Source organism: Cupressus sempervirens, chromosome 4 (genome assembly GCF_028749045.1).
Source record: "Cupressus sempervirens isolate cs-2001-9-10 chromosome 4, ASM2874904v1, whole genome shotgun sequence".
Lineage (NCBI taxonomy): Eukaryota > Viridiplantae > Streptophyta > Pinopsida > Cupressales > Cupressaceae > Cupressus > Cupressus sempervirens.
This window is the reverse complement of record NC_143121.1, coordinates 58114539-58130556: the sequence shown is the minus strand read 5'-3', so window position 1 is coordinate 58130556 and position 16018 is coordinate 58114539. Positions and strand designations below refer to the sequence as shown.

Genomic DNA, 16018 nt, shown 5'->3' with positions numbered 1-16018 from the left:
TAATGACTGGAAATAAACTACCACTGGTCATGTGATCAAAATTGGTCATATATTTACAAATTTTAGTAGTTTATTTAGTTGTATATTATTGGTTTTGTACTAGTGGTAGTTTGGGATGTTGCACACGTGGGATGGTTAGGACCCACTATGGTCTTATGATACTATTATGGTTGGGAGGAATTGTGTACTTAGTTTGGTTGTTTAGTTCATTGTGATGTTGTTTCAGTACACTCCAATGTTGCTTTCAATTACATTCCCTTCATTGTATGTTAGATACTAGTTAGATTTACCTTTCATCTTTTAGTAAATCATTCAAGTGTCTTTTCCTTGATATATAGATCTGGTACTACTTGGTGCGGAGGAATTCATTTTCTAGCTTTCTTCCCTTAATTTTTTTTAGATTGCTTTTTGGATTCTCATGTGAAATTGTAGTTTCTCACATGAGAATTCAAGTTCTCGCATGGTGTTTGTTTTTCTCATATTGGTTTTGATGAGTGAGTATCTATACACTTAAGTCATTTACTTAGTTCATGTCAAACAAGTAGCATATGTCGAGCACAACATGTATAAGATAGAGCATGTCAAGTCCACAGAGAGTACAAAGTCAATCATGTGCTAAGTTACTCAAATGTAGAGCAGACAATATATGCAAATGATACAAGAGCCGAGTTAGCAGTGCATGTTGAGTCATTAAGCTATTGAGTCATAGTATAGAAATTAGTATATGCCAAGCATCAAAGACTTCAGATGCCAAGTAACATTGTTTTCTCATAGTTTTTTGTATTGCCACAAACTACTATGTAAACCTTTTTTGAGCTAACTTACAGATTGAATTACAATATTTTGGTGATAAGGACAAATCTCAAGTTGGAATCCTTATCTATTACATGCATCCAATTAGGTAAAGGGAAGGTTTAAGTGGCAATATGGATGAATCATAGTCATTGATTCATACCTAACCCTAACTCACCTAGGTCTTCTTAAGGAAGAAAACCCCTAAATTTCATATGTGTGTTGAAGGAGCAAAGAGAAAAGTTTGCATGCACAAACAGAGTATTCATGGTGACTAAGGTATTATGAATCAAAATTGCATTGTAGAATTAGTTAAAGGAGAATAGAGGAAAGAAATAGTGAATAGTAGAGAGACATTTGATCAAGAAGTATCAAGAATACATTAGTTTAGTGGTGATATATTATCAAGAAACAAAGTGCTAATTGCAGGATCAATGGTGAGACATTCTAACAGGTGAATCGGTTAAATATATTAACATAGTAGTCCTAACAAGCTATATCATTTTATCCTTTAACAAGGTCCTTACTTTATTATGAGTTAAAGTCCTTTAAGAAGGTACACTTTTAACAGGGTGTGGAAATCCTTCAATAGGGTAAGACCTAATAGTCTTTGTAAGCCTTTAAGAAGGTAGACCTTTTACATGGTAGATCATGTCTCATGATCAAACATTGTAACCTTAATTGACACACTTTATTACTACAGTAGCAAAGATTTTTTGGTCTCATCCCCACCCCATTTTTACCTTCTCATTGGAGGGTTTCTAGGTAATCATATCCGGTCTCATATATGTGTGAATGCTTACTTGTTTACATGATTCAGATGTACAAACTTTACATGGTATTTCAGTTTACTTTTTAAATGTATGACATGGATGTGTGGTGGATGTTTTATGAGTCAAAGTTTAAACTATTGATTGAGCCCCCCTCTCAAAAGTTTACCTTTCTTATTGTAATTCCAACAATGTGTTGGCTATTCTCACATCATTTTTGGTACTTGGGACAAGTATATTATCATTCCATTTTCTGCACTTCTTCACATAATGGTATTTTCTCACTTGGCATGTTACACATCCTCACATAAGAATCTATTAGTCTATTGTCCTCATGAAAAAAATAAGGGTTATAAAATTTTGGAAGTTGGTTTTGGATACCCTGTTATGTTGGACACCTTCCTAGTTGAAAATAGATTTCCTATGGGGTTTAAAATGTATTGATTCCTCATACTAAAGATATCTTTTAATATATGTGATTAGTCTTTTGAGATAGGTTCCAAACCTCTGCGAGCTATGATAAAGATTCTAGGAAATTTCAAGGCTTTAGAAATTTAGATTTAGCCAAATTTTAGAGATTTAGCCAAATTTAGACTTCACCAACTTTTAGGAGTCAACATTTGTCTTTGAGCATATTGTTTATTCATTGAGTTATTCTTATTTTGTGCTCTCGATGTTTGGGAGACCATGGTTGGTCTTTGTTTTTTTCTTGTTTATTTTTTGGTCAGTGGTGATGGTTGGAGATCTTCGGTGTTTGATTGTTTGGTTAGTCTTTCATTGAAATCTTTGTGATCTTTTTATGTTGGTTGTTGTGTGCATTCATACTTATAATTTTTTTAAAAAAATTTATAAATGCTTTTATCTATCCTTGTTCCAATGATCTCCAGGTGGGGCATTACAATTATTAGGTGTTGATAGCCAATGGGGAGGTGTAAAAAGAGGTCACCCATGAGGGAAGGGAGTTGAGGAAGAAGTGGAAGGTTATTGTTATGAAGGAGGAGATCTTTAGGAAGAAAAGATCATGTATCCAATGACTAACTAAGGGGGATATGAATACTTCTTTCTTCCATAGGTCTACTTCTAGAAAAAAAAAAGTAACATAATTACCAAACTACTGGTGATTAGGATCATGAGCCTATGGAAGAGATAGATATTGGAAATTAGGCTTCCAAATATTTTCATGATATCTACAACTAGATTTTTCCTCCCAAAGATGATGATAAAAGTGAAGATCTTTCGAGAATTATCACCCAAGTGGTGGACAGAGGGATAAATGCAGACTTGGTAAGGAGGGTTGAGATTGAGGAGGCAAAATCAACTTCCTTCTCTATGGGTGCCTATAAGACCTCATGCCTTTTTCGCCTACCTTTTTCAAGGAGATTAGGGAGATCATCAAATATGACCTCACCATTTTGTGCAAGATTTCATAAGTAAAGGGAAATTACTCCCAAAACTTACCCAAACTTATATTGTCCTTGTCCCAAAAGATGGTTAGCCCAATAAGATGTGGAATTTAGGCCCATAAGCCTTTGTAATACTATGTACAAAATCTTATATGTGATCTTGGTGAATAGATTGAAATCCCTTCTTGATAAATTTATTAGTCCTTCCAAACATTGTTTTGTCTTGGGATGACATATATTGGATGTGGTTGCTACCTCTTACAAATTTTTGCATTCAATGGAAAGAACCCAAGTGGCTATGAAACTTGATGTTTCCAAAGCTTAAGATAAAGTGAGATGAAATTTTCTTTTTGAAATCCTTTGTAGACTAGGCTCCAAGGAGAGATTTATCTTTCTAACTAAGGAGGTTGTGAGACATGTCCAATTTCTAGTTGTCCTAAATGGAACCCCATGGAAGTTATTTAAGACTATGAGGGAACTGAGATAAGGGGACCTCCTCTCTATATATTTGTTCATCATTGTGGTAGAATTTCTTGGACGAAATTTCTTAGATTTAGTAGAGAAAGGTTAGATATAGGCCTTTGAGTCAACCCCCACTCTCTTCTTGTAGGTGATCCAACAATTTGTGGATTTCACCTTTCTCTATGGAATAGTGTCTATCCATGAAGCTAGATACTAGAATAAGTTCCTTAAGGATTATGCTACAGTTTCAAGCCAACATATAAATTACCATAAAGTAAAATCTATTTCTTTAATATTGAGAGGAGTTTACAAGATAGAACCATTAGATAACTTCAATGCTAGTAGCCTAACCTCCCTAAAACATACTTAGGATTACCCCTCATGGTTAAGGAGGTTTCTCCCAAGTTTTGGAATTCAATTGTGAAATGTTTACAAAGGAAGCTTATGAGATGGAAAGGGAAAGTCCTTAGTAATTCAACAAAATTACAACTCCTTGTGGTCTCTTTATGAGACATCCCTATCTACTTCATATCCTTGTTTAAAATGTCCAAGGAAAATTACAAACATTTTTGAGAAGATATAAGGAAACTTTATGTGATCTGGAATGAAGGAGCAATAGAGGATAAGCTTGGTTACTTTGGAAAAGGTCTGCAAGCCAAAGTCTCAAGGGGGGTTAAATTTGAGAATTATTTTTTCACCTCAATAGTGCATTAATGTCAAAAATTGGATGGAGGTTAACTAGGGAAGAGGCTAGGTAGTATAAAATCATGAAAGTGAAATATATGGAGGGAAATTTAATCTTATATAATCTTGGAAATAATGGTGTGCCTATGGGCTTTAGAATCTAGAATAATATTGTGTTCAGAAAGAAAATTCAAAGGAAATGTACAAAGTGGGTAATAGCGGATGGGAGAAAGATAAGATTCTTGGAGGACAATTAGATGGGGGTCACCCATGACTAGTCATATTTTTGTAAAATAAAGAACGTTTTTACTGACCATCTTGGTACCACGTTGAATAACTAGAATGATAACAATGGGAAACCTCTAACCCAAAACCCTTAAAGGTTGATAGAATTATTTTGGAGATTGGTTGTCCCATCTAAGGATGTTGTGGTGTGGCAAACTAATGCCTTTGGGGAATTTAGTGTGAAATCAACCTACAATATTGTTATTGGTCATGAGGAGTGCATTGATTGGAAATATATTTGAAACCCGAGGATTATCCTTAAAGTGAATTTCTTTCGGTGGACTATGTTGCATGGTAGCATACTTACTATCGATAAACATAAGAGAAGGGGATTAAAATTAGTGAATAAGCATGTGCATTGTGCTAGATGGAGGAGACTACCAACCATGTGTTTATCCATTGCCCTTATGCTAGGGAGGTTTGGTTGGGCATACTACTTAAATTTTAGGTCAAAGGGATCTTTAACTATAATGTGAAATAGTTTATTCTAGGTTGGGACTATCCTCCTTATCACCCCTCATTATAATGTTATTGAAAGTGATCCCCCCTTATTCTTGGAGGTAGTTATGTAAGGAAAGAAATAATCATATCTATAGGGATTGATATTCCTCCTTCTTTGTTACCATTTAATTAATCACCAACCTATTACATGATTATATCCCTAACTAGAGATGGTGGAACCCCTCCCATCCCCAAGCATTCCCATAGTGTAATTTCTAATAATTGGGGAGATAAGGAGTTGGTTTCTAGACTTAATAACTCAAAATTGTTTTCTAGATAATGGGTGAAATGGAACCCACCCCCATAGTTCAAGGTTAACTTTGATGGATCTACTAGGGGGGCATACAACTACATATGACATTATTAGATATGACCATGGCAATCTTGTCCTAGTCTATACTTGTAAATTTGCTGAAGCCATTGGTCTATTTTGTGTGGTCAAGCATGTGATCTTATGTGAAATTCAAAATTTGGTTGCGGAGGGAGATTCACAACTTATTGTTGAAGCCCTTAAAGGAAGAAATAAAGTAAGCTCGAATATCTCCAAAATAATTAATGATGCATGCATGTTTATATTGAGACTTTAAGAAGTATCAACTCAACACATATATCATGAGGGAAATGAGGTGGTGGATGTGCTAGCGAGAATGGGTCATGCAATGGAAAATGTGTGTATCTTGTAAAATGGTATCGAGCTTCTAGCTCATATCCAATTGCTAATCATTAAGGACTCCAAGTCTTGATAAGATTGTATATTATTAAAGTTTACCCTTTTGTGGCTATCACTACTTAGAGTGGTTTTCCAAAAGATGAGCATACCATCAGTAATTGGGAAGAGATTTTGATTTGTCCAAAAAGTGGTGATAAAAATAAGAGTGTTTTATGCCTAAATAAGCATTCTTGCATTCACATGATTTGGTGGGATTATGTCAGATATGAAAGGGTGGGTGATTTTAAAAATGATAGTATGACCATTGATAATGAAAGGACTAGTTTTATGAAGGGAGTGGAAAGTAACAATGATCATTATGATTATTTTAGGAAGGTACTAGTTATGTGGCATCATTTCCCATAGCTTTCTCATTTGGTTTTTCATCATTCTATTTCCTTAGCTTTCAAGTTTCTAGGTACACTCTCTAGTTTTTTCAGCCTTAACTAGATTTTAGTTGGGGTTATGTTAGATATCTCTAAGGATTTTATTGAGAACCTGTGTGAGAGTGGGGAAATGAGTGGTAACCTTCTTCATATCAAGCTGAGTTCCATTAAAAAGTACAAAGAGGTTTCCTAGACTTGCTTGAAAGAGGGTGGCTTGGTGTCATTTATGTAGTTTATTGAGGGATATGATGAAGTAGTCTCGATGTAGTATGTTAACTCTTGGAATAATAGAGAGGTGATTATGAATGGCACCTAATTTGAGAATAATGAAGAGGTCATTTCCAAGGTATGTGGTTTATCCTAAGAGGGTCATAAATGGTGGAAGAAAACTCATGTTGCAAATGAAGCTATCCTTAACAATTATTTTTGGCTTGAAGAAAGTTCAATGTGTTATCATGGTGGTTTTTTCAGAAAAGAGTTACCAAATCCCTACAAAGAAGTATCTTATTCTATCATAAGATATATCACCTTAGAGGGTAGACTTCATATTTTCTACTATTACCATTTCCCCATTTTAAATTATTTTTGTAATGGTGATGTCATCTCCTTCCCATTGTTTCTCCTACATTCCGTGGAGAACAACATTCTTAAAGTTAGGGAGAAGATTAAAAGAGATGAACCCTATAGTATCCTGCACCAGACCTATGTTTAAGCTTTATGATTTTCATAGGAACATCTATATTATAAAACCTATCAATGTGCAAGTAGTCTCTCCTAACTCAGCCCTTTCTACCTCCACCCCTCAAATATATATGGAGATGATGTCCATCATGGAAAAAAACACTCTAATATTTGCCTCATGCTATATTATAAAGAAAGTTCAAATGGAGGAAAACATCTAGATTGTGGACTCAAATGTGCAAATGGAAGGAAGTAGGTAGAGATCCCTAAGAAATAAGAAAAAATGAGTGAATGTCAACCTTGGCCCCAAACTTGAGAGCCCTCCATAGCCATGACTGCACGAGAAATAGGAAATGCAAATATCTTCATCAAAAAAGGGAGTAAAATTTCCCAAAAGAAATATGGTACAGATGAGTAGGAAGATAATGTTAGTGAGGTAAAGGGTGAGTATAGTAGTCATTTCAGCCCCCTCCTCTCCCATGTCTCTGATATACAAAAGAATGAAACTGTTGAAAAGATGTGGGGTGAGATTAGAAAAACTTTCACCTCCCCCACAACCAAATAAAAAAGGTGAAAAGACACATAGCAAGGACCCATTATGGCCCCTTCCTACTGACAATAAAGACAGGCTTGGATGGTTGGGGGTCATTAACAAGGACCTTAAAAAGATGGAAGAGTGGTATGAGATCCTATAGCAAAAATTCAATGAGGTTACCAGGTTTGTGGTTGGGGTGATGCATTCAACTACTTCTACCCTATACCTTCTACATGTAGAGAAAGGAAGTCTCACTCAACAGTGGAAGTGGACATTGCGGGCTCACTCTACAGTTTTATGGAGGATGACTAGCTCCATTTTCTGCTAGATAAATGAGTTGGAAAGGAGAAGAATAAGGATAATTAGTTCTCCATGTGTCTCAAATTTTATTTTTTTGTTATGTTTACATTAGCACTCGACCCCTGCGGGCACTATTCATGGTGTTGTTATGAACTCTCAAATATTATGGTGTTTCTATATCTTATGTTACATATTGTCCATAGTTTTCTTGCTAGATGTTGGAATACTTTGATGTGGGATTTTTTGGAATGAAAAAGGGTGGTACGCTAAGTTTAGTCTCTTATGACTTATAGTTGTTCTACAACATTTTGTTCTTCAAGTTCAACACCCATCTTTTGGGTGCTTTTAATTTCAAAAACTATAATGATTGGAATTGGTTGACACAATTTATAAGAAGAAAAATGTTATTAACTACCACCAAAACTCAAAATTGGGACTAGAGATGGAGTAGAGAGGAAAAACTTAGACAATTCTATGAGTTTACATATTTATTGTAATCTTAATTTAAATATCTAAAACTAGATGAAATAATTAGGAATGTGAATCAATTTTTAGTTTTTAGTTCTCCCTTTTAATTGCATCAAGTTTTGTGAAAGTTATAGAAATTTAGGCTTTATTAAGGACAATTTTTTGTTCACTTTCTAGTTTTACAATATGAAAATGTCTTGTAGGGCCTATAAGTGCGTAGTATGAACCTAGAGATAAGAAATATTTAGAACATTGGGTTATCCTAAAAATTTAACTTTATTGACTAATTTTTGTTAATAAATGAAGATTTTATGACCTTTTTGATAAAAAAATGACTTGAACCTTACCTTCCCAAATTTAGGGAAAACTTCATAATACTATTTTCTACTATTGGATCTTGATAAAATTTTTAGGAAAGGTTATCTTGATATAATATTCAATCTTAGATAACTTTTTGAAATTATTTTATTTGTTAAACTTATGAATAATTGTTATCTTTGAGCACTTTGAAATTCTAGGTCAATGGTAGTTTGGTGTTACAATAATTTGGTTTATCATTGGAAGCATGGAATCTAAAACCCCTAAATGAGTTTTATAAGTCTTATTTAGACTTATTTTGTGTATGAAATTGACACAAGATTTCATGCATAGATAGAGAGTGGTCCTTAATAATGGTTTTCTTTTAATGTGGATGTTTGGTTTGGGTTGTTTATTTTTGAAATATAGCTTGCAGGATTGTCAAAAGTAAATATGAAGGCCTACTCATACAAATTTGTTTTTTATTAGGTGACAATTAGGGTTTGTATTTGGAAAGTAAAAAGTTGTTGTGAAAAATAACCTAAAAAATGCCTAATTACATTAAAGAGACTATTATTAGTTTTTATTTATTTCTTTTGTTCAAAATCCTTTCTCTACTTCTAAACTATCCTACAAACTAAGAATAGAAAGTAAGTTTCTCTATTAGAAAATAATAGTAAGTGAGATAAACAATCAAATGGTGATTGATTTTAATTCTTGAAAATGTTAGAAAATATATGTAAAAATATTATAACATTCATTGTATTATTGATTAAAAAACTAACATTTTTCTTTAACTAATAGATATCACCTATTAATACCATGACTAGTGGTATTAAATTCTTTTGTAAAAGGGATAATATCTCAATTAATAGACAAAAGAATTGTTTGTAGTAATGATCAAAAGAAAATATATTTTAACATAAAGAAATTGCAAGCATCAAGTGTGTAGAATCTTTCATAGAAGTAGCAAAAGAGCACGTACAATTTGTCCAACATGGTTCACAATGGAAACCTCAAATTAATAGTTTTAATTTTAATAATAAAGGAACAAGCATATCTAGTTGCAAATCTACAAGAAGATTTTGTGTATCTAACAAAGAGCATGGTCAAATGACTTCCTAAACATTAACAAATTGATATTAGCCAATAGAAAATGTTATTTTCATATCCTGGTATTATTATTTAGAATCTCTTAAAAACTTAATTAAATAAATTAAATTTGGTAAAACATCACAAAAGGTAGCTTCAAAAGAATTCAAAGCAGAAAAGAGTCATTTTCCTAAATATTTCGAGACCATCTTGCACAACAAACTTTTCTTTTTTTTGTTCTTTTGTCAAAAACTGTTATTCCAGCACAAGATAGGAGTAATACTATAGAACAACCCTTATTAATTTGTGTCATATGCCAGCCAACTAACGCCCAGGGATACCTATTAACTAGTGATAAATCCTTCAAAATATAAACCAATCACTGATCAAATTTTTTTCTAATCCTTATAGTATACAATGTTATATTAAGGAAAGGTGCAATTTGCTATGTTATATTACGGAAAGGTACAATCTTTTAAAATTTGAAATATTTGAAAAGTAATTATCAACACTTTAATTGGTGAAATTTATCAGGTAGAGATCCTTCAATAAAAAATACAAATCACAAAGCAAGAGAAGGCGGACTGAAGCTAGTCTGCGAGAGACAAAGTCTCTGCAGTGGATGGTTTAGTCATTGATTGAATCGAGAGTTCTTTGATGCAAGCGATTTTTCTTGGCACCTACTGATCAGGAGTTGCGGGTGGTCTACAGAAGATGTTTGATTCTCAACACGAAAATCTCCAGAAGAGGTTGCTACAACAGGTACAGGGGTCACCAGAATATACTTTAAACCTTTGGATTGTACTCAACAATAGAGCATTTTACAGTGTACTATATAGCCGAAGATATATAAAAGCCAATGTGTTGGTGCAGTTTGTGAAGGGCTTGTTCAGAGCATAGCTGCTGATTAGCCCATGGGGAATTTAGGTACGCTGATATCATCACTGCATCTTCGTTGATTTACACTCTCTTCTCTGTAACTAAGCCCCCAGCAGAACTATTTTCTAATAGGCCACCACATCCTTTTTCCTAATATGTGTATAATACCGATGTTGTTAATCATATTTATGTGCAGTGAGTAAATAGAAAACAGTTATCCAATCTTTAAGATGCACGCATGCATTTGTTTTGGTACATGAGGGTAATTTAAGAGCATTATTATATTATAAAGGTCGGATAGTATAATACTTATGTTATTAATTATATTGATCTATGGAGAAATAGCTATTCAGCTCTCAGGACGTATGAATGTATGTATTATGATGCATGATGACAATTTATGAAATGGTACATTCTAGAGGTTTTATGCTATCCAGTCACTAGGATGCGTCAATGCATAAATTATGGTGTCTGCAGCTAGTTTATAAATTGGGACATTATAACAGATGAATAGTCATTTTTGTATATTACACTTCTTTACATTGTACATATGAAAGGATTGATTTTCAGTTTCTAGGTTGAACCAATAGAATAGAAATAATTTATACATTAGTACATCTTAAAGATCAGATAGCCATTTCCTATATTTGATGGCTAAGCTTTATTTGGGCAGGTAATGCGGCCTCTTCTAGTTGGGTTGGGTGTCTTGATAATATATTTGGCAGTAGGCAATGCAATGGCGGGAGATAGGGATGGTAAGGGCAGCATCAGCCTAGCCAGGATTGATGCTTATGTTGTTAGATTTTGGATACAATGGCTTCTGTTGGTGGGTCCCCTGCTTGGAGCAACTGTTGCAACTGCATACCATCAATACTTACTAAGATTGGGAACTGCTTCTAAAGGTCAATCAATGGAAGACCACAATATTCCTTCAGTGAAATGATCCATATAACCAGTCAGCAATAGCTTTGTTCATCTCTGTTAGACACTAAACTTGTGTTGCTCACAGCTAGGGGAATGTGTTTCAGTTGCTACCCTAGATCTCCTTATTCCGGTCGATGATAGTAATGTTCTCTGTCTTACTGCTTGCAATGTAAGCACATTCGGATGGGTCATACATCAACTAAGCAATAACAAGAATTTAAGATGAGAGGAGGAACTTAGTGGTAAAAGATAGCAATGGATTTATAATTCATTTGAAATAAGACAAAATAAAATTCCTCGAGAACAAAACTGATATTTCTCAAATACCGTTGCCTGCAATAGAATCACTAGTTTAAACATAAGGTTGATAATAGTTAACTAGTGTAAGTTCAATGTTGACCATAACCATGTGGTCATCAATTAATTTAATTAATTGAATCATTTTTTATTTGTTTGAATAAAGACCTGACCTCTTCTTATAGTATCTATATCAAAGGCTGAAACTACTTCTAGAATTAGAGCTGAAAAATTAGATCTATCAATGTCATTAATGTTGAGAAATACTGTCTTTTTCCGGTTTTGTATCAATTTTGTTTTACGTCATGAATTCTGTCATATTTATGATACTTTGTTCACTTGTTTTGGTTTACAAATATGTTTAAAGTTTTATTATGACTTCATTATTTGTAGAAAACTTACATGTATAAATTCAGTTGCAACCACTATTATAAGGTATGAGCAGTCTTTTTCAATTATCTATGTGTCAATATGCTCTTTATTGTTTTGTTTACATTCAATTTTGTTACATTTTCTATTTTCTATCAATTTCATTTTGCACTCTGAATATTAGCTATTTGTGTTGATTTGTCTACTTTGTACTACTTTACAAATACCCTTGGAAGTCAGCACTATTTGCAATATGAGAAACTTCTATCATAACCATAATCTCATTTCTTAAAGTATTGAGATGGGAATTTTAGAGAGAATCAATTTTTAAAAATCACAGTTTTTCTTTTGACTTATCATTAAATAACGTGCTAAAGTCAGAAAACATGAATATAAACTACTAAATTAAGGGAAGATTTAACTTTTTTCTTTTTTTAATTTTATTTTAGTAGTTCAGTCAATTGATCTTTTACACAGGTCATCATTACTCAAATTATTTTTTTGACTTATCATTAAATAACATACTAAAGCCAAAAAACATGAATATAAATTACTAGATTAAGAGAAGATTAACATTTATTTTCTTATAATTTTATTTTAGTAGTTCAATCAATTGATCTTTTACACAGGTCATCATTACTTATATTATTTTTTAACTTATTATTAAATAACATGCTAAAGTCAAAAAAACATGAGTATATATAAATTGCTATATTAAGAGAAGATTAACATTTTAAAAAAAAAAATTTTTAGTAGTTCAATCAATTGAACTTTTACACAGATCATCATTACTCAAATTATTTATTTTAATTTTAACATGATCCATGGTTAGAAATGACTGTAATTTACATTCATGCATGTATCTATTTTATCTTGAGATTTTCTAGATAATAATTCTACCTTTTTTGGGAGCTATTCTAGACACTAGAATAGTGGTTGGTCAAATGTACTCCCCATGTAACATGAACTAAAAGGACAGTTGCAAATGGTAGAACAATTAAACATTTTTAATCATTAGGGAAGTCGATGAGTTTGGGAAGAAATGAACATAAATGATGAGGCAAAAAGTTATTTGCTACTTGCTGAAGGAAAGAACAAACATGGTCACGAAAATCAAAGAACAAAGAGACTAAGGCCTTACAATCTCCACTCCTCCCATATTGTAAACTCAAAATTAAAAGGTACTAGTGTCATATATTAATAAAGGTGATCAGAGTGGTCCCAAGTGGAGAGTAAATGAATGATATTGAGTTCTCCTTGATCACCATCAATAGCTAATAATGCGATATGTGATTGGATTCAGTATCCAATCCAATAATCTTACTGAAGCTATCATAATATTCTAGGGCCTCTTATAGACCAAACAATACAATTCATAACAAAGGACTCTGACTCCATATTCCTTGTGCCAAAACGTTACCATCTATGGCAGGAACTTGTCTGCGCTGTAACTCCTATTTACAATGTTCTTATTTATTATGTTATATATTATTTACAAACTCCTATAAATGATTGGAAGAAAGACAATTCAATGATCCTATAACGCTTGAACCATTCTTTGTATAACAAGTCTTTATAGTCATCTTCAGTTCACTCTTTTCCACCTACTGAAACAGCCATCATTACAACATCGAACGAGAGTCCCAATTGCCTTTTGATCCCTTTATTTTGAATCACTTGATCAACAATTAATACCTTCCCATTATCTGGGACAGCCTCATAACTCTTCGTTAAGATTTTTAAATAGACTTCATCATCCCAGTCATGCAAAACCCTCTGTAAGTACAATAACAAAAGAATTCTGAAATATAACTATTTAAAACAAAATATAAGTTTTCATTTAAACAAAAATATAACTGTTTAAAACAAAATATAAAATTTAATTTAAACAAAACAATTTTTTAAAGTTGTTACCTTCATGAGAACTGCATCCGCCAATGGAATTTTCTCAAACATATTACCTTCCACATGCTCTAGCCCTAAACAAAATTTAAATCTTCATGAGAGAGAATCACACTATAGTTTTACTCCTAGTGAACTTCATGATATGATGAACCACATTAACATTGTTTAAATTGTCTTTAACCTCTTTGAAGAAGTCTTTAACAAATTAAGCACAACTTAGATCTCATTGTCAGTCATTTAAACTCGTACATCATACTGTAAAGAAAATTAATTTTTTAAAAAAAATTGTCAATCTTTACTATTTAAAAATTTTAATGAAGAGTCAATTCCATTGAAGAAGTCTTTAGCAAATTAAGCACAACTTAGATCTGAGTGTCCATTATAAACTATAAACAGTCATTTCAACTTATATAGCATCCAGTCACTCTTAAACATCATACTCATCATACAATAAAGAAAAACAAATTTTAAAAAATAAGTCAATTTTTACTCTTTAACACTTTTAATGAAGAATCAACATCTTTGAAGAAGTCTTTGGCAAATTAAGCACAACTTAGATCTGAGTGTCAATTATAAATGGTCATATAAACTTATACATCACCCAGTCACTCTTAAACATCATACACATCATACAGTAAAGAAAACTAAAATAAAAAATATAAGTCAGCTTTTACTATTTAACACTCTTAATGAAGAATTAATCTTTTTGAAGAAGCTTTTAACAAATAAAGCACAACTTAGATCTGAGTGTCCATTATAAACTGTCATTTAAACTTGTATATCATCCAGTCATTCTTAAATATCATACACATCATAAAATAAAGAAAATTAAATTTAAAAAAATAGGTCAACTTTTACTATTTAATATTTTTTATGAAGAATCAAAGCTTACATGAACAATCAAAGTTTGTATATAAATTGTATTGCTCACATACCTTTTATTGGAGCAGCCATTCTTATAACATGAGAAAGGTCGAAATTGATACCATGAATATGAGGATATTGGTTAACAATGGTAGATATTGCAGAACCGAGCCCTCCACCGACGTCCACCACACTCTTAAAGCTGTTAAACCCATCATAAACCTTCAACACAGAAGTCATGACAGAGCTAGTCTGAACAGTCATGGCCTCGTTCAGGAGCCTGCTTGTTTCAGGATTATGGCTGGCGTACTCAAAAATGTTCATGCCATTTGCTTTGGTGAATGGTTGGCAGCCATCTATGACAGAATCATGAAGATGCTGATAAGCAATTGTCATAGATTTTAGATTTAAGAACAATACATTTGGGGCAAAGGATTGTTGGGCCTCGTTATTTTCCAACAACTTAGAGATACTTGTTGGACCATATATGATTTGTGAAGCGCCGCTAGTATCTATTGTAATCTCTTCAGTAAAGACACCAATAGAAGCCAGAAGCTTCATGATTCTAGAGAGATAGCCTCTGTGGGCAGGTTTGTTTGTAGAGGCAGAAATATGGGAAGCTATTTCCTCTACAGTTATGTGGTTTTCACTACCATGGGTGGCAATAATGTTAGGAATGTTAAGAAAGACAGCAGCTCGAAGAGCCATGGGCTTGGCTGATGAAAGAAATATTTCATAGAGCTGGAGTTGGGCTTCAGTGGAAGACTCTGAGGAAGCCATTTGTGTCTGGTCAGTAACAAAACTTGTCTACTCACAGAGAAATTATTGATACCGGGAAAGTAAGAGCCGTGGAATACAATAAATGACTATGACTATTTGGCATACACTACCCAACCAAATCAGGATATTTCATATAGACATTAATTTCTTTAGTCTCTTCACCACTAAACGAAATGAGAATCTTTAGTCTCGTTCAACGAGACTAGAATCCACCGTATATTTGAAATTTTAGGATTAAATAGTTCTTAAATACTGCTTCCGTGCTCCGTAGTAAGTGGGTTGTGCAGTCAAATGTATTGAAAATTAAAACTATCAAGAAACATGGTGACAGCAGATAACAAAATTATTTCATTAATCTGACTGCACACAAACAACCAATTACATAACCTCTATAAATAGAGGACTTCCAGCTGTTTAGAGCTTACATGTGGATCATCTAATGTGACAGCACTAACACTTCACTTAACAACCTTGCCATGTGTTTGGAGACAAATTCAATTGTGCATACATGTTGTGGAGTTAACTACAGTCCTACAAAACTGATGGCTAGAGAATAGGGAGCAGCAGTCAACTTTTAAATAGAATAGCAGATTTGGTGCAACAAACTAGTGACTTATTCCAACATAATAGAATCC

General features: G+C 33.0%; 1 pseudogene; it reads right to left on the bottom strand.

Annotated features, from left to right (window-relative positions):
• Nucleotides 1–13322: 13322 nt before the first annotated feature.
• LOC149559923 (caffeic acid 3-O-methyltransferase-like) lies at nt 13323–15383 on the bottom strand (annotated as a pseudogene).
• Between the last annotated feature and the right edge of the window lie 635 nt (nt 15384–16018).